At 38.1% G+C, this 23,029-nt stretch overlaps 1 long non-coding RNA gene across 1 annotated transcript; it reads right to left on the bottom strand.

Moving 5' to 3' along the window:
• Window positions 1-1,667: 1,667 nt before the first annotated feature.
• LOC120903765 lies at window positions 1,668-2,124 on the bottom strand. Its single transcript, XR_005739647.1, has 2 exons — window positions 2,033-2,124; window positions 1,668-1,957 (listed from the first exon to the last, which is right to left on the bottom strand). It is a non-coding gene; the product is annotated as an uncharacterized LOC120903765 (long non-coding RNA).
• Window positions 2,125-23,029: the final 20,905 nt, after the last annotated feature.

The raw sequence follows: 23,029 nt of genomic DNA, 5'->3' as shown, positions 1-23,029 counted from the left end.
CGCCATAGTTAACCGTAGAGTTGGCAACCAGATTTACACACGTAAGTTGGCAACCGGCATACCCGGGTATTCCACACGTTTTGATGCAAAAAACTAACGATTTTCATAGGTAAACTATAAATGCTTTCTATACTTTAATGCTGAAAGCAAGTAATGCCGACCATATATCATCTTCTATTTCATTTATTCATTGAGTTTTTTTTTCATTTTATGATAATTTTAACGGTCAAATTGAAATTTGGAATCACTTGAATTTGACTCGAAAATAAGCACGATACGAAAAGAGGAAGAAGAGAAACGTCATTCTCCATACAAAATGTGTGGAATATCCGGGTATGCTCGTTGCCAACTTAGGCACTGGTCTAATCTTGTTGCGCGCAACGTTGTTGGTGGCAAAATGTATGGATTTTGACAGCAAGCGCAACTTTGTTACCGGCCAAATTCAAACCAATTTGATTTTTGTCTGGCAACATTTTTTATTTACCTTGGTCATGGTAATCGGGTGTATGAAATGACACAGCAGCAGTGTGTGTTTTGTAGACATCCGCTAAATTTGGAATTTTTGCATTTATAACCGTATTAATACACGATGCGCAATCTCAGATTGCGCATATATTCGTTTTATCAAAACATATGTCATTTTGCGTAGCCAACCCTGAGCTATAAACGTCATTTCCATATAATTTCAGGTTGCGCCAAGATTGCGCATAAATTTTCAAGATTATATGTCCGAGATATAAAAATATTTTTTGACAGATAAATATATCAAACCGATCCGTTTGACAGATAAATATATGCGCAATCTGAGATTGCGCATCGTCTATTGCTACGGTAATACATTTTTTGGTGTACAGGTGGTCCCCGAGACACACGGTTATTGGGGACCGAAAACGGCCGCAAAATACCGCGTATCTCGAATTTCCGCGTAAGTCGAATCTCGTGATTTCCAGCCAAAATATCACTAATATTCGTGCAATTTTGCAAGTAGGAGGTGGTTTTAGCCACCAAATTAATTATTTGATATGTTTCTAATGAATTGAACAGATTTAAACCTTTTTAAATGGTATTTTACATTCGATCAATACGGAAATTATTTGGTATTTCACAATGGATGTGTCAAATCAGTACAATTTGCTCAAAGAACTGTCAAATTTTGAAAACCGCGTATCTCCGAATCCGCGTATAAGAGGTACCGTGTATCTCGGGGACCGCCTGTATCTGTCAATGTTTAGTTTATAACCGAAGTTGAAATGACTAAATCTATGATATTGTGATTTTTATTTGCAACAATGTTTGAAATGTATGAATTTAACAGCAAAAGTCGTTTGCACGATGTAAATATTGAAGATCGGGTAGCTAAAGATTCTTTGAAAATGTGTGTGTAACGGTTATCAGCACAGAAATTCAAAAAAATACATCAATTTCTTGTCAGTGGCAACTTTTCACTGTCAAAATCAAAATCGTCGTATCTGCCACTCTTAAAAATTTTTGCCGAATCTCGGTTAATTTTTGCCGAGATCTGCACAACTGAGATCTCGGCAAGGATCTCGGTTAAATTTCTGTTGCCGACATCTCGGTTAATGACATTTTGTTTTGACGTTTACGTTTAACAGAGATTTTCGGTTAGAGCAAATCGAGATTTCGGCTAAATATAAAAACATTTTATCTTTATTTTAGTGGTTTTATTTGCGTATCAAGTGGGTTTATTTAGGTAACATAAATAAACAATATTATTTACTGGGAGAAATAGTCATAGCAGTCTGAGCCCATGATGATGGCCGGTGTACACCTTCTGCAGCATGATGTCACCATCGTGCCCCTTACTGTAGCAGGACGGCAGAAAGTCACCTTAATCTTATGGTGTGATGGGAAGCGTAGGGACAGGCGTCGGTTTGGATGTGGTATATGTACAGGAAAATGAGCCGGTCAAGGAGCGGGCACTGGTACAGGCACGGTTCTGTAAAGTGGACAGAGTGAAACAAGTCTGAGTGAACCCTGTTTAGATTTTACGTGATCGAGTGTTGATACTTACTTACTCGTGTAAGTGACTGGAAATGAATCCTGGAAGTCTGAACGGCCTGGCTAACCGTCCAAATAGACTTAGAGAGCGGTACTTGTTCCGACGCAATGCGTTGCGATTTTGCCAAAATGTATGGGATTTGACAGACGCATGCGTTAACGACGCACGACGCAGCGTCAAAGTAGAAAAATTTCTATTTCGACGCACGTCGTGATGCGTCTGTCAAAATGGTTTAACCATATCGGGTGAAAATCGATATTTTTCCACGTTAAATTGTTTCGAGCGCAGTTTTGTGTGTAATTGGACTACTAAATAATTTTATTAACAAAACAAAATAAATGTAGAGAAAGGATTTTCGTAATTGCTGCAAAACAGGTGTGTGTGGGTCAGTATGCAATATGCAATAAAAAAGCGAAAACATGCTTTGCACTGTTTTGAGCAGAACTGGAAATGATTTTACAGTTGTAATCTAACATTATAATCACTTCAGAACCTTTAAATAAGAGGCATTATTGCTGTTTGTTGATGTTTTTCTTAGTAAAATGTGTTGACATATCCATGCAGAACGCAGCGAACAGATACCAGCGTGCGTCACGCAATGCGTTGCGATACGCTGCGTCGAAACAAGTACCAAGCCCTTACGCGGATTCCTTGGGAACGCACAAACCGCGTAACTCGAGAATTGACTGTACCAACAATATACAGGCGGTCCCCGAGATACACGGTTCATGGGGACCGAAAACGGCCGCAAAATACCGCGTATCTCGAATTTCCGCGTAAGTAGAATCTCGTGATTTCCAGCTAAAATATCACTAATTTTCGTGTAATTTTGCAAGTAGGAGGCAGTTTTATTCACTTTATGAATTATTTGATATGATTCTGACTGAATATAACAGATTTAAACCTTTTGAAATAGTTTTTAACATTCGATGAAAACGGAAATTATTTGGCAATTTGCAATTGATGTGTCAAATCAGTACAATTTGCTCAAAGTATTGTCAAATTTAGAAAACCGCGTATCTCCGAATCCGTGTGTAAGAGGTACCGTGTATCTCGGGGACCGCCTGTACCCCGGCCTTTACCCCAAGTGACATTTGCTCGAAATTGTTTTTCCATATCTGCTCGATTAGTACTCGATACGCCTGAAATTGTTTGATTTGTGTGTGATCAAGTGTGTTGAAAGCGCCAAGATTCGGTGTGTTCGTAAATTAGACGTTCCTCTATCGATGGACGATGCCGTCGAGCTCATTTATCATTCATAGCTCTGGTTTTTTGAAGAAAAACAAAAGCAAATTTTGTGTGACATTATTCTATAAAAATTGATATTATTTAAGTATGAAATGAGAAGTATTTACATGACCAACTGTAAAGATAGGAAACATCATTTTCAAGCGAATCTAGAAGAAAGTAACGAAAAAGCCGTATCACAGTTGATTTTAAAGGACTTTTTCTGAATTCCCTTAAACTGGTGCAGTTTAAGGGAAGTTTAAGGCTCCAGTTTAAGGGAATTTGTTCGAATTCCCGATTATTCGTGCTCGAAAATGTCAATTGGGACGTTTGACGTTTGAGTGATTTTCAACCAGGATCCATCCAGCAAACATCCAGTTAAAAAGCATTTCTGTTAAAACGCGTCTTCTTTGGCTCAACAACCGATGTCGGTCAAGGCCTGCCTGTACCCACTTGTGGGCTTGGCTTTCAGTGATTGGAGGCCTTCACGATTCTAGTTAGTTTTTTGTATGGAGTTTGACAGTTGGAGGCTGAAATCATGTAAACACTCCATACAAAACCACACAAAAAACTAGCCTGCAATTTTCAGTCTAGATTATTCTAGCCACAAAGCTATTAGATTAGAATTAGAATTAGAATAACCACAAATAATTAGATTCGAGTACCTTCTCGAAAACACGGGTTTGTTTACATTTATCCAAAGGTGCATTAAAGAAATCAGGTGATTGAATCTGGAAACAAAGTGTATGTAGTTCAGGAGGTCTCATAGCATTTTTTTATAATTAAATTTGAATATCACTTTTTGACAGAACGAGTGAAAACTTTTGCTCCAACGAGCTTTCTGGAGGCTTGACAAATACAGTAGAATGTCGATTATCCGGGGACGGATTACCCGGCGGGCGGCTTAACCGTGCGCATAAATCTGACAGCCGTTCATACGTACGGCGAAAGTTTGCAGCGATAGTCAATTGGGTATCCAGTTTCTTGTGCAGCTCTGTAGTGTCTAATGGTATTTTCGAAATTCATTTTTGTTCATGAACAGTTGTTAAACCTACAGTTATTGATTAAAATAATATTCTAGTGAATATTAGTGAATTTCATATGTTTTATATGCGTTTGACATTTCTTGGACCATTATCCGTGCAAATCGATTAACCGACAACCGTCCGGTCCCGAGCTGCTCGGATAATCGACGCTCTACTGTACTCAAAACACTCTTAAAATCTTCATTCAGAAGCAGAAGCGATAAAAATCAGCCTTCCAAATTCGTACATCGTGGGATAAGCCCACCTGTATATTATACTCACTTAGATAGCTGCTCGAAAACTGCTATACAATGCAAACAGCTGACAGGCTGAAATTTCAGCCTACGAGCTTCAAACGGAAAGGGCCCTATTAATTGATTCCCCCCCCCATAGCAGGATAGTCAGTCCTACGTATGGCGGCGCGGTCTATTTGGGGATTGAACCCATGACGGGCATGTTGTTAAGTCGTACGAGTTGACGACTGTACTACGAGACCGACTTTCATTCTACAGTCATGTCAAAAAATGTCGTTTGATTCGACGACATTTTTTGGCGACATTCATTTGATTTTCATTTTCGAGTGCACTACATCGCCTTCTCCTTTGTAACATTTTTTCTTTAAATTCGTGTATACCAGCAAGAAGACACTGATTTTCGCACTGGCCAAGTAAAAATATATAATTTTTCAGTCACTTACGATTAGTAAAGGCACCAGGCAGTTCTGGATTCACAAGATGAATGTCAATTGACATTCAAACTACATTTGTTTACAGTCATGTCATCGCAAAGACACTGACGGTAACTACAGAAATGAATGTCGTTCTTCAACAGTCGTGTCATGGCAACAGTGAATGTGATGTACGAAAAATGATTTTGACCAGTAGCCTACTGCGAACCTAAAAAAAAATGTCAACAGTTTACAACACTGGTTGCAACACTCAATTATATGATTGCAAAATCATCCAATACCGGCTTGAAACATTCTCTAAGCCGATTGATCTATTCCATTATATGACTCGAAACCCTGTAAAAGTGTTTCTCGAGGACCCCCGGTTGTTAAAATCTAATTGAATGGCAGCTTATCCAAGTCTTTGAGATAAATTTAATTATTTACTTTTTTATACTGTACTTACTTAAATTTTTTATGTAAATATGTTGAGCATGGATGAACAGTGAAATGAAATGTTTATTGTGTCCTCAAATAAGCAATGTCAGTGTGCAATATCTGGCACTTGCGCAGTACATTTTTGTTCTTAATGTTGGTCTCCCCATATCGCATTTAACGAAAATTCAACAATGCCACATGGCAAGTTGTTCTACGAACAAGTGTTGTGTTTCGACCGATAATTAGAGTTCTTTTTTTATTCGTTGATCATTGAACAGTTCAATCGAAAATTTTATCACGTGCGATAAATGGTGTTTTATTGTTAGTTCAGTTATACTTAGGTAAGAATCAGTCGCGTATCACTCTCTCTTGTATTTTCCGGAATTACATTAAGTAACTTACCAAAGGCAGCTCTATTTTTAACCGGTAACAATATGTATGCAAGTACAGCGGGAAAAGTGCTGCGGCAATCGGTGGTAGAGTGTTTCGATTAACCCGGGCCCCACAGCGAGGCAATGAAAGTAAAGCGGTTAGCGCATGCGCATTTTTTTAACAACAGAAAAAACGCGTGATTTCTGATCGCTCTACGGATTCAAAGTGATTCTACGAAGTTTCAAAATCCTCTGAAATGATTGCTAACATTTTCTGTGGCAGAGTGTAATGGTAATAATAATTATTAAGATTGAAATCCATCAATCCTTCAAAATTGGCTGAAATATTAAATAGACAAGTAAGTAAGAGTAATGTAAATGTATATGTTGAAAATTTAAATTATATAGTAATTGTAAAGCTGATTGCAAAGCTGATATCATTGTAAAGCTATATTCAATGTATTAACACTCACGAGAAAATCTGGTGGAACTTGAAAATTATGATTAATATTTGATTCAAACCCAGTGATTGTTTGTTTCAATTAAAACTATAGTATTTATCTTTAGAGAGAAGGTCGAGCTATCATTGCTCATTGTAGGTTTGTATTTATACATCACCTTTCGCTTTCTAAATTAAAACAAATACTTCATTTATGTTCAGCGTATAAGTCATACGAAATAAGGGCCGTTCGGCATACAGTGATAAAACGATGCATATAACTTTGGTCAAATTTGTTTCGCAAATGCTAGATAATAAGGAGCCTCTGCATTATACAAACTAAACGTTAATGAAATACAGCCAGAATTCAATAGTTGAACGCTTTTTAGTTGAACGCTCTATAGTTAGAAACATTCACAAACATCTCATGGCTTGCAGAGAAAAGGCTCAGATTTTTTTGTATGAAAAAACGTGTCAACTAAAAAGCACATATTCATAGTTGGCAGTGAATCGAAGTTCAACCAGTAAGCTCAGACTGTACGACAATTATCCGCAGTACGCGATACTCGATATACGCAAAATTGCAAAACTCGATTTCTCTAAATTTGACAGCTAATATTTTAATATTTTGAAAAAAATGCTCTTTTTTAATTTAACTAACTTTCATAAAGCATGTAGAATCGAAATTGTGCAAAATAAAATTCATGAATTTTTGCCATCGTTCTCAATGACTTGTGGCACGGTGCGTTGTCTTGGTGGAACAACAAAATAACAAAAGTTGCTTGACAAAAGACGCTCTGTCTCACAAACTAATTGACATACAGACGTCAAATTTTGACACGAATCATTTGAAGGTTGGTACTATATAAAAAATATGCATTTAATACTAGCGGCGCCATCTATGTGTCAGACCGGGGACTTATCAGCCAACTTGTTAGGTCGATATTGTTGATACCCATGCATCTGACCACACGACCATTCATATAGATTTTTGCTCGGAAAGTTAAAAGGCTATATAGGTCATGATTGTATGAAGCTTGTCGAAAGATATTGGAAGAAAAGGACAGAATTATAATGATGTGTTATAAATACGACATCTATTGAGCAAACTAGTGAAGCTATGGAGCTTTCATTTTTTTCTATGGATATTTGATTTTAAGTTCAAGTCGTTTAAGCTTAATCTATGGCGCTCGTAAATGTTTTGGTGCATAAAGTGTAATTTTCAACAAGCTATTAGTATTTTATTTTGATTTATGGTAAACGTAAGGCTCAGCTTTCTGCGTTACATTGGAGAAGCGTTGATGCCTTATAATATTCCCAAGCAACATTTTAACTGTGGTTTTGTCTACGCGACCGACCGGTGTATATTATTTAGATAAAATATATTATAAACTGCGATGAAAATTAAACTTATTTGATTTCATATTAATCGATATCAACGATATTATATTCTTGAATTGCTAGTAAAACAAAGGTTAATTATTTTCCATTGTTACATTGTATGGTTTATGCGAAATAGTCAGCAACATTTCCTAAAAACCCTTAAAGCTTAAAATTGAAGTAACTTTTCCAATAACTAGAAAATATTCAATACTTTTAATATATAATTTAATATATTTATATGAGATAAATTTATTATCTATTCAATTTACGTTCGTGGCCATCTTTAATCAGTATTACATTAGTTGCATGTGCGCTATTATTAGGGTGATGGATTAGGTTACTAAATAAATTTAAACATTGATTATTATTTCAATATCCTAGTTTTATCAATAGGTGGCCAAGAAAAAACATTTTTAAGTTTAAAATCGTTATAATAGTAATTTAAAAGTTGTTAATAATAATGGTACTATAACTTTTTTATTGATACTCATGAATTAATAATGAATCTAAACTTTATTGACGATTTGTTATTTTTTGATTAAAATTAAACGGACCGTGAGTGGCCCATTTGAAGCGAATTCGCTTAGGCCGACGCGCGTTTCCGCGGGCGCGTTCAAACGCGTATAACAGTTCCGCAGAGATATCCAGCATGAGCACCTCTGCGTTTCCGCGGTAGCGCGTTCGAATGACATTTCATTTATATGGCTGGATTGTTATACGCGTTTCCGGATGCCTTTTAACAGCAGAAAGCCCTGGAAAAATCATCAAACCCTAAAACCATTATTATTAAAAGAGGCATCAATACATTTGGTGAAACGTTCAATAACCAAACTACAATTTTCTTGTGATCACCAGATTGATTTATCATTTTTATCACAATTAAAATTTAAATCGAAAAGGGCTCTTAGATGTCAACTGCCTGTAACGAACTTTTGGCTACTTGTCAAATCGTTCTACATTACATGACCTCGTTCCTGATTGTGTTAAACACAACTTCCCTAGACCAGCTGTTGCGTTGAGCCACAGTCAACACAAACGCGACGACTTTTCAGACCTCTTTACTATATATTTATTCCCGAAAGCTTGACTAACGGTGGTGTACAGTAAAAAAACTTTTGTCTCGTCGTACGGTTAGAATAGAAAAAGACCACCGTACTCTGTTTCTTTCCGTACACCCTCTTTTCGCTACTTCGCCTTATCCGTGCATTATCAGTTATCCGTGCGGCCTATTTTACACTGGGCAGTCATCAATACGCGTTATCAATATTGTAATTTTACACCGGATAGTCAGTGTTACCAGACTCGTCGCAACATTCTCCCCCCCAGTGAATTATCGAATTCACTTTCCTTATCCACTTGTTCTCACGTCCACTTGTTTTCACGTCGGTAATGCCTGTTCTAATCCTTTCTCTCTGTTCGATATTTAAATCGCGATCAATCTATTAAGTTATCGCACATGCCGTTCGAATTATTTAGGGTTGCCGGAAAGCTTGCTTATTCCTGGCACCACTGGTTGAGTGGCGCGCAAACTGCTTGTTTTGATTAAGGACAGGATGACCACTGAAACTGTATCCTGGATGTGTGTGTGTTCCTCGCCATGCTGAGTATCATTCCGCTAGCATGAAACCGGCCTCATGGTTCCGTGAGCTTGAAGAAAACGTTCCTTTTCTTCCTGCTTGCATCGCATCGCTCCTCCAGTGCAATCTCTGCTTGGTTCGAAACTGTTTGCAGCGCTCATCGATTCTTTGCACCTCGTTCTGTAGTATGCCCAAAGGCACTTCACATCGTTCTAAAAATAAAAGTAGTTCATGTGCGCGAGGCACACTTAGATTTGTGTACAAAGGATACTCACTCGGTCGCTAAGCGTTTGACGCCCCGTTAGCCGTATACGCGTCCCGAGTGTTAACTTGTCCACCGGGATCAGCATTCGGTACATCGGTCCAGAAGGTAACCGACGCATCAGGGTCCTGATGATGCGTGCTTGGTAGAGGTGCACTCATTCCCGGATTTGTTTCATCAGGTCGAAAAATGCAGGATGCTGCTTGTCCTCGTGGTATCAACCGTAACTGTTGTTCAGGATAAACAGCGCTATTATCATTAAATATTATTTCGCTCGGTCGATAGTTTCCTGATGTCGGATGATGCTGGTAACCTCCGCGACTGGCTCGTAGATCGGGATACATGAGATAATCATGCTGAGCAGCACTTGATGCCCATGCAGCAGCATAAGCTGCGTGCAGTTTATATGGTTCCCGGAGGCTAACCTCAACTGGTTGCGCTGTCCGAATTGCATTGTATTCTACAAGCGGCTCACGTTAATTATATAAGCTCATCTCGCCAAGTTAAGCGTTATTTGGTGTCAGCGGTACACGTGGTTCATTAGGCCGCTTCACGGCGGGTTGATGAGCACTGGATGCTTCACCATTCCGAGAGGTTGCGTTTAACGCAGGTGGATCCGAACGGTATACATCACCCGGCCGAACAGCACTTGATGCCGCATTTTCCGGGTGAATTGTTAACGTTATGTAAGGATTTGGAATCCTTATCTTGCCCATTTGATGGGCACACGATGCTGCTTGTGAAACACGCGCATGAATCTTAACCTCATCCGGTTGAGAAGCACTGGTCGGACGATCGTTGTGAGGCGCGCGGAGATACGGATATTCCTTCAATGTAGTGGTAAAGTTCGCTAGCGGATTAGACCCGTTTACGGAGGATATATCTACACATTGCACGTCACCGTCAGGTGAACGACCCGTCACCAATTCACTCACTTCCGTTGTACTACGGAGAGTTCCCGCCATGCAATTAGGAGTGATTTGCGAGGGCGCGCTAGGGCTCGCACGCCATATAAGTTCACCGTCCCAGAGCCGATGCATTAAAGAGCTTGCGAGCCTTGGTAGTTTTTTCACCCCTAGTTTTAACAGTTCCCGCCATGCAATTGACAACCCGTCAAACATTGCGAGGGTTGCAAGTGGTATCATCTGCTCGAAATCTTAAGATATTTTAAAAATATTTTAAAATATTTAGTTTTTACTCATTAATTCTTGTTTTGCTGTGTTATTTGTCGAAAAGACCACTATTTACATTTTTGTGGATTTTTTCAAAATAAAATCTCAAAATTTAGGTGTTTGGTAAGCTATAATTTGCAATGTTATACCAGCTCTCGGGGTGCTATAATTATAACTGCTAAAACTAGCGACGAAAAAACTGCTTAGGCTCGCAAGCTCTTTAATGCCCGGTCTGACACATAGATGGCGCCGCTAGTATTAAATGCATATTTTTTATATAGTACCAACCTTCAAATGATTCGTGTCAAAATTTGACGTCTGTATGTCAATTAGTTTGTGAGACAGAGCGTCTTTTGTCAAGCAACTTTTGTTATTTTGTTGTTCCACCAAGACAACGCACCGTGCCAATAAAAATCGCTCCGCATGTCCTGTTAAGTCTTGGTTTAGTTTATGCATTGGTTTATCGTTCTTCTTTTCCGGAAGCCAAAAGATGTCTCTAGTAGAATGTTGTTTGTTTCTATATGTCTATTAAGTATTTGTAGTACAGCGGAGTTGAGGATTTTAGTGATAGTTGGTAATAGAGCTATGGTTCTATAGTTATTTGGATTTTGTTCATCTTTGTTTGGTTTGGGAATGGCTATGATTTTTATTGTTTTTAGTTCTTTTAGATAGATTCGTTTTTGACCGGCAAGCCGGCGCAATTTTTTTTGGGATGGAATTGATATTGCCTGAAAGATGGGAAAATGTAATCGCTTCTGCCGGGCAATACAATATATTTTAATTGTAAGATTTTTCCACAATAAAGCATACTATTTCGCTAAAAAAGTCCGGTCTTAAAGTTGTACAGTTGTATATATATACATGGAACATCATATATATATATATATATATATATATATATCGATATGTATATATATATATATATATATATATATATATATATATATATATATATATATATATATATATATATATATATATATATATATATATATATATATATATTCCTATTCTTGTCATATTTGTTCATGGTCTCTAAGCTGATTTGTTTTATTATATCGTTGATTGTATTAGTTTTGTTGTTTATCTTGTTTGTTATTTCCGTATTTATTTTTAGATCATTTTTTATATCGTTGTTTTTGGCGATGGAGAGTTTTTTAAAGATTTTTTGTATTTTTCGTAAGTTATTTCATGTATCGTTTTGTGTGCAAAGTTGTTGTCCTATAATTGGGGAGCCTATTTCGGTTGGAGGCCATCTAAAAATTCTTATTCACTTAGAAACTTACACGCGTCGCTCCGTATTATGCCTTTGCTTTGGCGTTTGTGCTCGTAGACGTTAACTTCGATTCCACTGTCCCCGTGATTGAGATTGTTTTTTTTTTTTAATTTCTTTGCTTTGTTTTATTTATTTGGTTCTGGTTCTGGTTTTGGTTCTTGACCCGCTTCAGCAACTTACCGTCTCGTAAGATGGTGGATTCAATTTCCATCTGCGTTGCCTTTGAAAATAGAAATGGATTGTAGGTGGTCAGGGTTTTTTCTTTTGTTTTGCTTTCCAGGACCATAAACACTTCTTCACTATCTGTTGTTTCACCAAAATTCAGATTTAGGCGCTCACCTCGAATTTTTCTTCTCTTTTTTGAACTCGTATTTGGTGGATACCGAAATACCGAAGCATGACCCGATTCGTCGTTCCTCCTCGTGGGTCTTCACCGATCATATACCTCCTATCCCTTCTATCCTCAACGGGCATCGTGTTTGAGTCGTACGAGTTGACTACTGTTCTACGAGACCGGCTTTTTTTCAATCATTATTACAGTTTTTTGGGGTTTTCAGTGAAAAAAAGAATTATAAATTCTTATTGTGGGTTCTATTTGTAACGGATTTTCGTTGCTCCCGATTGTTAAAGGAAAACGTTTTGTGAATAAACAGTCTGCGTAAAGTTGGTATTCTCTATTCCACGGTTGGTGTTGCGACGAGTCTGGCAACACTGACTATCCGGTGTAAAATTACAATACCCGCCATGCAACCCGTCAAACATTGCGAGGTTTGCGAATGATTTCATCTGCTCGAAATCTTATGGTATTTTAAATAATCTTTGATTTTCATTCATGGATTTTTTTTTGCGGTAGTATTTGTCGAAAAGATCACTATTTAAATTTTTGTGGATTTTTAAAAATAAAATATCAAAATTCAGGTATTTAGTATGCTACAATTTGCACTGTTATACCTACAGTAAGTATGCTACAATTTGCACTGTTATACCTGCCCGTCAAACATTGAAAGGTTTGCGAATGATTTCATCTGCTCGAAATCTGGTGGTATTTTAAATAATCTTTGATTTTTATTCATGGATTTTTTTTACGGTAGTATTGGTCGAAAAGATCACTATTTAAATTTTTGTGGATTTATTAAATAAAAATAACAAGATTCAGGTGTTTAGTATGCTACAATTAGCACTGTTATACCTGCTCTTAGGGTGCTATAATTTAAACCCGTTAAACATTGCGAGGGTTGCGTGTGGTATCATCTGCTCGAGATCTTATAGTATATAAAATAATCTTTGATTTTTGCTCATAATTTATATTTTTTTCAGTGGTATTCATCGAAAAGAATACTAGTTCTAGTTTTGTGGATATTTGCAAAATAAAATGTCAAAATTCAGGTGTTTAGTATGCTACAAATCGCACTGTTATACCTGCTCTCGGGGTGCTATAATTATAACTGCTAAAACTAGGGATGAAAAAACTACCAAGGCAACTCGCAAGCTTTTTAATGCGAGGGCTCTGGGGCTGTGAACTTGTATGGTGTGCAAGCCCTCGCGCGCCCTCGTAAATCGTTACCCGCCATGCAATTGACAGCGATTTGCGAGGGCGCGCGAGGGTTCTCACGCCATACAAGTTCACCGTCCCAGAGCCGTTGCATTAAAGAGCTTGCGAGCCTAAGCAGTTTGCGATCTCGAGCAGATGATACCACACGCAACCCTCGCAATGTTTAACGGGTTTAAATTATAGCACCCTAAGAGCAGGTATAACAGTGCAAATTGTAGCATACTAAACACCTGAATACTACCGTAAAAAAAAAATCCATGAATAAAAATCAAAGATTATTTAAAATACCACCAGATTTCGAGCAGATGAAATCATTCGCAAACCTTTCAATGTTTGACGGGCAGGTATAACAGTGCAAATTGTAGCATACTTACTGTAGGTATAACAGTGCAAATTGTAGCATACTAAATACCTGAATTTTGATATTTTATTTTTAAAAATCCACAAAAATTTAAATAGTGATCTTTTCGACAAATACTACCGCAAAAAAAAATCCATGAATGAAAATCAAAGATTATTTAAAATACCATAAGATTTCGAGCAGATGAAATCATTCGCAAACCTCGCAATGTTTGACGGGTTGCATGGCGGGTATTGTAATTTTACACCGGATAGTCAGTGTTGCCAGACTCGTCGCAACACCAACCGTGGAATAGAGAATACCAACTTTACGCAGACTGTTTATTCACAAAACGTTTTCCTTTAACAATCGGGAGCAACGAAAATCCGTTACAAATAGAACCCACAATAAGAATTTATAATTCTTTTTTTCACTGAAAACCCCAAAAAACTGTAATAATGATTGAAAAAAAGCCGGTCTCGTAGAACAGTAGTCAACTCGTACGACTCAAACACGATGCCCGTTGAGGATAGAAGGGATAGGAGGTATATGATCGGTGAAGACCCACGAGGAGGAACGACGAATCGGGTCATGCTTCGGTATTTCGGTATCCACCAAATACGAGTTCAAAAAAGAGAAGAAAAATTCGAGGTGAGCGCCTAAATCTGAATTTTGGTGAAACAACAGATAGTGAAGAAGTGTTTATGGTCCTGGAAAGCAAAACAAAAGAAAAAACCCTGACCACCTACAATCCATTTCTATTTTCAAAGGCAACGCAGATGGAAATTGAATCCACCATCTTACGAGACGGTAAGTTGCTGAAGCGGGTCAAGAACCAAAACCAGAACCAGAACCAAATAAATAAAACAAAGCAAAGAAATTAAAAAAAAAACAATCTCAATCACGGGGACAGTGGAATCGAAGTTAACGTCTACGAGCACAAACGCCAAAGCAAAGGCATAATACGGAGCGACGCGTGTAAGTTTCTAAGTGAATAAGAATTTTTAGATGGCCTCCAACCGAAATAGGCTCCCCAATTATAGGACAACAACTTTGCACACAAAACGATACATGAAATAACTTACGAAAAATACAAAAAAATCTTTAAAAAACTCTCCATCGCCAAAAACAACGATATAAAAAATGATCTAAAAATAAATACGGAAATAACAAACAAGATAAACAACAAAACTAATACAATCAACGATATAATAAAACAAATCAGCTTAGAGACCATGAACGAATATGACAAGAATAGAATATATATATATATATATATATATATATATATATATATATATATATATATATATATATATATACATATCGATATATATATATATATATATATATATATATATATATATATATATATATATATATATATATATATATATATATATATATATATATATATATATATATATATATATATATATATATATATATATATATATATATATGATGTTCCATGTATATATATACAACTGTACAACTTTAAGACCGGACTTTTTTAGCGAAATAGTATGCTTTATTGTGGAAAAATCTTACAATTAAAATATATTGTATTGCCCGGCAGAAGCGATTACATTTTCCCATCTTTCAGGCAATATCAATTCCATCCCAAAAAAAATTGCGCCGGCTTGCCGGTCAAAAACGAATCTATCTAAAAGAACTAAAAACAATAAAAATCATAGCCATTCCCAAACCAAACAAAGATGAACAAAATCCAAATAACTATAGAACCATAGCTCTATTACCAACTATCACTAAAATCCTTAACTCCGCTGTACTACAAATACTTAATAGACATATAGAAACAAACAACATTCTACTAGAGACATCTTTTGGCTTCCGGAAAAGAAGAACGATAAACCAATGCATAAACTAAACCAAGACTTAACAGGACATGCGGAGCGATTTTTATTGGCACGGTGCGTTGTCTTGGTGGAACAACAAAATAACAAAAGTTGCTTGACAAAAGACGCTCTGTCTCACAAACTAATTGACATACAGACGTCAAATTTTGACACGAATCATTTGAAGGTTGGTACTATATAAAAAATATGCATTTAATACTAGCGGCGCCATCTATGTGTCAGACCGGGGACTTATCAGCCAACCTGTTACAATATGCAGATTATTTTGTCATTCTAAGCAGTGGCACAAATGAAAGAGAATTACAAATAAATCTTCAAAAAGCTTTATATGCATTCACAAGCCACATAGAATCGCTAAAACTAAACATCAATACAAACAAAACTAAATTTATAATTTTTGGAAAAGCTCACCACAACATACAACTCAAAATCCACAATAATGCCATAGAAAATACAAACACATACAAATATTTAGGTACAATAATAGTAAAAAACCTCAACTTCCATAAACACATAGAACTCCTCCGCAACAAAGCTACCAATAGACTAAACTTCCTAAAATAATAAGTTCAAACAAAAACAACCTCAAACCAGAAAATAGTTTAAAGATCTATAGAGCTACTATTATAAACATTTTAGAGACAGGAGCATCATATACACAAGAAATCAGAAAAACAACAGGTTGTATCGACGACACACCATCGCAATGAGAAATTACATTCTTTGTCAGATGCAGCTATATCGTTCGAAAGGAAATAATCAAATAGATAGTTTTTCCCCAATTATAGGACTACAACTTATATATATATATATATATATATATATATATATATATATATATATATATATATATATATATATATATATATATATATATATATATATATATATATATATATATATATATATATATATGTATATATATATATGATGTTCCATGTATATATATACAACTGTACAACTTAAAGACCGGACTTTTTTAGCGAAATAGTATGCTTAATTGTGGAAAAATCTTACAATTAAAATATATTGTATTGCCCGGCAGAAGCGATTACATTTTCCCATCTTTCAGGCAATATCAATTCCATCCCAAAAAAAATTGCGCCGGCTTGCCGGCCAAAAACGAATCTATCCAATTTCGTATGCCTTCAGGTGAAGCGTATTCCGGTGAGGGCGTTTTGCATCGAAATAAATGAAAGTCAGACGGATCAAGGTCCGGACTACAAAGCGGGTACGTCAAAACATCCCATCCACTATTTTCCAAATAGTTTTTCACGGGTCTTGCAACATGCAGCCGAGCGTTGTCATGATGAAAAATTATAGCCTCGTGTCTGGTCGCATATTCCGGGCGTTTTTCGATGATGGCACGCTTCAAACGTATTAATTTTGTTCGGTACAGGTTACCTGTGATCGTCTTACCCGATTTAAACAACTCATAATGTAACGGCCCCTTCTGATCCCAAAAAATACATAGCATAACCTTGGCGACATGGATATTTGGCTTCGCCGTTGATTTGGCTGGTTGGCCGGGCTTCACGTATGACTTTTTGCGCTTGGGATTGTCATAATGGATCCATTTATCATCCCCAGTCACGATCCGATGCAAAAATAATTTCTTCTTATGGCGCTCAAGCAGCATTTCAGACATACAGAAGCGCTGGCTCTTGGTTTTAACTCATAGAGGACCCAATTACTTTGCTTCTGAATGTATCCGACGGCTTTTAAACGTTTTGAATTGACTTGCTGAGTCACTCCCAACGATTTACCAAGTTCGTCTTGTGTTTGACACGAATCCTCATCGAGAAGCGTCTCTAATTCTTCGTCTTCAAACTTTTTTGGTTGTTCTGGGTGTTCTTTGTCTTTGATGTCAAAATCAACCATTCAAAACACTGTGTTTTCGCTAAAGCATAATCGCCATAAACTTCTACAAGTAAACGATAACTATCCTTTCCGTTGTAAGTTCCCCCTGTGCAAAGCGACGGAAGAAATCATTCCCTTTCGCGTATTTTCTCAGGCCTTCTTTTTCCCTCCTACGGCAAATTTGTCAAGCAGCGTTTCGAGCTACCCGTCCCTGGCTCCGCTTCCTACCCCTCGCCTGAGCGCGCTGTCACAGGTTTGGATGTGTTGGTGCGTCAGACGGCCCGCTGCGCAAATTCGAGCAGTTTTCTGCGTAGTTTTTTGCGTAGTTTTGCGTCAAAAAATACGCAAAAAATACGCTAGACTTCAGCCAAAACTACGATAGCCAGCGCATTTATTGCAGTTTTTAGGTGCGGAACGAGCGCCATCTGCTGAAGGAATGGATGAACTATTTCAGACGGCGGAGCAAAAAAAACGGCCGATTCAAAATTCAAAAAATATTAGCGCCCATTCCTTCCTCTTCTTCCTCTTACTCCCTTCCCCTCCCTGCCTTGCCTTACTTGCGCTTCAGCCCGTGCCTTTCGCCGCCAGCTGATTGGGTGTATGCGTTGGTATATATGTACATTGCGGTTGTGTATTGTATTTGGTGGGTATAGCATTTATTTATTGTGTGTGACCTTGACGGTGCGGGAGAAGCTGGTTCATTTTGGGATTTAAAGTGTTATCGGTGTATTGATGGTTTATTTTATTTCGTGCCACTGCTGATGAGACCATTCGATGCCCCTGCCAATTGAGGGTGAAGAAGCCTATTTAAAACAAGCGTAGGAGAACGTCTAACACTAATCTAATATTTTTTTATTTGAACATGTTTGATGCTTCAACGACCTTCTAAGCATCATGTAGCACGGTGTATAGTGGCAATAAATTTTTTTTTTCAATGTGCCGGAATTTGTCTCGAGTTTTCTGGCCACGACACACACACAGCGCGGGGAAAGTGATCGTCCACTCTATCATGCCGGGATCCCCCTCCCCTCCCGGTGCTTTGAATGAGGAACCAGCCTTTCTTCCGATAAGGTAGCCGTAATCGATCATGCGGGAGGGGGGGGGGGGTTGATGGGGGGTGTGTGCTCGCCTGCGCGCTTTCGTGGGTGCGTGCTCGCGTGCGCGCGTACGTGCATTCGTGCATTCGTGCATGCGTGTATGCGTTCGTGCGTGCGCGTGTGTGTGTGTGTGCGTGCGGGAACTCCAAAACTGTTTGATTCTAATGCGTACATTGTCACCGGCTGCGTCTACACACTCCATGCATTCTTAGAAAACGCACTGCACGCCGCCCGATCGATTACCGCTACCTAGGAGACAATACAACCATTTAATTGGCACCACCATCTTTGCGACCGGTTCCGCTGTTGGGGGTATTAAAAGACAAACGATCGAAGCAAACGTGCATCTGATATGTAGCACATTTCTTTCCAATTCAGCTAGCGGATGCAAGTGGAAACAACATTTTGAATTGAATCCATACAAAAGAGGATTCTGGATTTGTTTATTACGGTGCGCGTATGGTGCTGCACCTGTCCGTCCAGAATCCGGCGGCTTGTTGGCTCAGAGCCGGTATCATGACGCCGAGCGACCGGCACCGCCTTAGAATGGGTTCGGCTCGGTAGGTTAATGTTTTGGTCGATTGCATTCCGTGCATTTGTCGCGTCACAGCGGTAACACGGCAGCAACAAAGATAAGCCAATCTCTTCTCCGGGTGTGGGCTGTTATGCTATGTTATTCCTCTTCTTCTTCTTATTATTATTGGCGTAATGGCCTACGCGATCATGCCGGCCTTTTCAGGACTTGAGTACCACGTAGCCAGATAGTCACCCCTTGCTACGGCGGACGGTTCATACGCGGTTAGAACCCACGACGGGCATGCTGTTAAGATGTGCGGAATGATGACGGTGCCGCGGTCCCGCTCCTATCCAGCGGGCAACTTGCATACTGCCACACTGTATCCTGCCCGATGCATACGCTGCAGGCAGGGGGAAGGATGCAGCTCCACAATAAAAAAACACCGTCATGAACACCTTCCTTTCTTTGACCGATGGATCATAACATTCCGGAAGAATACACATTTGGCGACAGTGTTGCACACACACGCACACTCACACCCTTGCGCAGACGGCTCAGCCTATCTATGTAATCTACGACATACGAAAGGAAAAGCATAGTGTCACATAAAGTTATGCTTTATGCAATTAGGTTTAAGCTTTCCTATGCACGGCCATGGCCACCTGTGTTGCGTGCGCTACTTCGAAATAGGGTTCTGCGCGTTGCACAGCCAACCCTCGAGCGTTAGCTAGCGATTCGTTAGTTATTTTTACATTGCAGCGATTGAACTCATTGCGCTTTTTGGTTTGATTTGTGAAAAATCAAATGCAGCGCCGCAATGTTTGTTAACGGTTTTTTTAAGCGCCACAACAGCTCGCGAGCATCGACCACACGCGTGAAAGAGATAGCGCTATGGAGGGAAAAAGCACGGACGGCGGCTGACAGCGATTGGCCGTCTGACGCACCAACACATCCAAACCTGTGACAGCGCGCTCAGGCGAGGGGTAGGAAGCGGAGCCAGGGACGGGTAGCTCGAAACGCTGCTTGACAAATTTGCCGTAGGAGGGAAAAAGAAGGCCTGAGAAAATACGCGAAAGGGCATGATTTCTTCCGTCGCTTTGCACAGGGGGAGGCTGGAAATAGACGAACCGAGATCGTCGCGGTACCGCGAAATTCGCGCTTTGTTTATAACAGTTGTAGAACAGTAGAGTTGTCAAATCTTCCGCGCCTCCAATCGCGCCTGCTATTTCGCAGAGATACCCAACTTCGGTATTGCTGAGATTTTCGCGGTAGCGCGAACCGATTATTTTTACTTTTTCTGGCGGATTTGTGTGAAAACTCGTGTCGAGAAATGAGTTTTGTATTCAATTTTGCACAAACTATGTGAAATAAATAATTTGATTCGCAAATTGATAGAAAAATATTTCTTCTTGGCACATTCAATCGTCACCAGACCTCGGATGGTTCCACACACGAACTGCGATTATCTCGGCTATCTGTCAGATTTTATAACATAATTGACAGCTCAAGTCATACGCGATTTTCGCGGTACCGCGATAATCTCGGTTCGTCTATTTCCAGCCTTACTCTTACCATAGTATTGAAACAGAAGCCGATACCGCGAATAAATGAATGTTTTTAACATTCGTTTAAAGTTCATTTAGGTTTAACCGAGTTAATTTGTTGTAAAATAAATGATCGTCAAAACAGTTAACGACAGCTCGATACAGCAAACACACGGCAAACACAGGGGAAAAATTGAGCAGTATAATCAAACGACTGTTAATTTGTATCGCATGTGCTCTTGACGATCGTTTGTTTAACAACGGTATAGGATCAGTCGTTTGAGTCGATGGAGCCGGTCTCGTAGTACAGTCGTCAACTCGTACGACTTAACAACATGCCCGTCATGGGTTCAATCCCCAAATAGACCGTGCCGCCATACGTAGGATTGACTATCCTGCTATGGGGGGAAATCAATTAGTCACTGAAAGCCAAGCCCACAAGTGGTACAGGCAGGCCTTGACCGACAACGGTTGTTGAGCCAAAGAAGAAGATAGGATCAGTCGTTATAATTTAGAAATGAACTCAATACGTTAGCGATGCCAAACTCGAGCAATTTTTAACGACTCTGGTTAATATTTAACGACTGTTAATTTTAACAATTTCTTTCGCGATGCCGGCTAGAGCTAGGGTAATTTCCCGATTGTTGCACACTACTCAATTATTGCACTGCAATTATTGCTCAATGTTTTAATTGTTGTTTATCCAAATATTGATGACATGTTGAAAGCAACCAGTTTTCCTTTAATATTGAGCATTCCTGTCGCATATTCTACGAGTATATTTTTTAAACTAGCACTTTTTCGATTTTTAAAAAACAAATGACAATATTTCGACTTTTATCACCATTCACCTCAAGAGAAATAACATATCGTAGAAAAAATTTATAGAAAATACGTTAGAACCATTTTTAAAAAGTTTTTTTTATAACTTTTTTAAAGGTTTTATGAGTTTTATAAGAGTTATAATCAAAATATAATTGTTTTAAACATAAAAAAACAATTTCTTTTGCGTTTAATGATTGTTTTGAAAATGCAAGCCAAAGTGTGTTAAAAGATTTTCAAAAAATATGTTTAAATTGCCATGAGCACCTTATCAATTTAGGGTATAACGGCTAAAAACTGATCCGATCAAACAAAAGTGACAGAAAAACCTCAACAACAAGTATTTAACAGAATCTAAATATTTGTTGCTGTTACCTACAAACTTAAGGAATGTAATACTGGCCTGATAGTTTTTTCCTCCCACCACCCACTTAACCATCGATGTTCTCTTAGACCGCTGAAAAGGCGCCCGTAAATGTTTTGGGGGAGTGCAGACAAATACTAAATTTAGGCTCATAAACTACCTTACGAATTCACGACCAATCTTTACAAGGAGATGGCTACGGGCGACTTTGTAGCGACCTAACAGAACATCGATGGTGAAGTGTGTGGTAGGAGGAAAAAAGTAGAAGTTATACATTAAATTTTGATAATTATTCTTATAAAACTATAAAAAAATTGAAAATGTTATAAAAACTCTTTAAAATGTATTTTTTGTGTTTGTTTTTTTTTTGTATTTAGTTAAAAATCGGTGTAATGTATGTTTCTGTAAAACCTTTCTAGGATATGTTTTTTTTATATTTCTGAACGATTTTTAAATACGTTAGTTAGCACACAAAATCTGTTTTTCGAAGTGTCTTTATAGTTATGGTACGACCATAAATTTGTTTTCCGTAATAAATCGTGTACAAACTATTTTTTAAATATGCATATAGGGTAATTTGCCAATTGTGGCACACCACCCAATTATTGGACACTGCGTATAACTCGTTGTTTATCCAAATATTTATGAAAGATTCATGAAAGCTAGCATTTTTCCAGAAATATGGAGCATTTTTGCCACATATTTTACAATTTAATTTAAAAAAAAGAGCATTTTTTTAAATTTTTTAACTCAGATGAAAATATTTCGATTGATCTCATCGCTCTCTTGCCATGCGCTACATGGTCACTCGAAAAACTGTGACGCCAGGCTGGCAGTCAAAGTGTTATTCAATCTCCACGGATAAAAATCAATATAAAAGTTATAAAATTCACTGGTTTTATTAACAATTCACTATGTTTCATTCGATTGATTATTATTAGAATATTATTTGAATCAACGACTAAGTGGTTTAAGTAGGTTTAACAACTGTTCATGAACAAAAAAGTTCGAAAATATCACTAGACACTAGGTACAGGAACGGACAAAAAGATAGGGCTTTTTAATTCAACGTACAGGTTTTAGTGTGGTGTGTGTGTGTGTGTGTGTGAGTGTGTGTGTGTGTGTGTGTGTGTGTGTGTGTGTGTGTGTGTGTGTGTGTGTGGTGTGTGTTTGTGTGTGTGTGTGTGTGTGTGTGT

The sequence above is a fragment of the Anopheles arabiensis genome, chromosome 3, assembly GCF_016920715.1.
Source record: "Anopheles arabiensis isolate DONGOLA chromosome 3, AaraD3, whole genome shotgun sequence".
In the NCBI taxonomy this organism is placed as follows: Eukaryota; Metazoa; Arthropoda; class Insecta; order Diptera; family Culicidae; genus Anopheles; species Anopheles arabiensis.
Note: the sequence above shows the minus strand (reverse complement) of the source record. Positions and strands in the feature narration are given on the sequence as shown.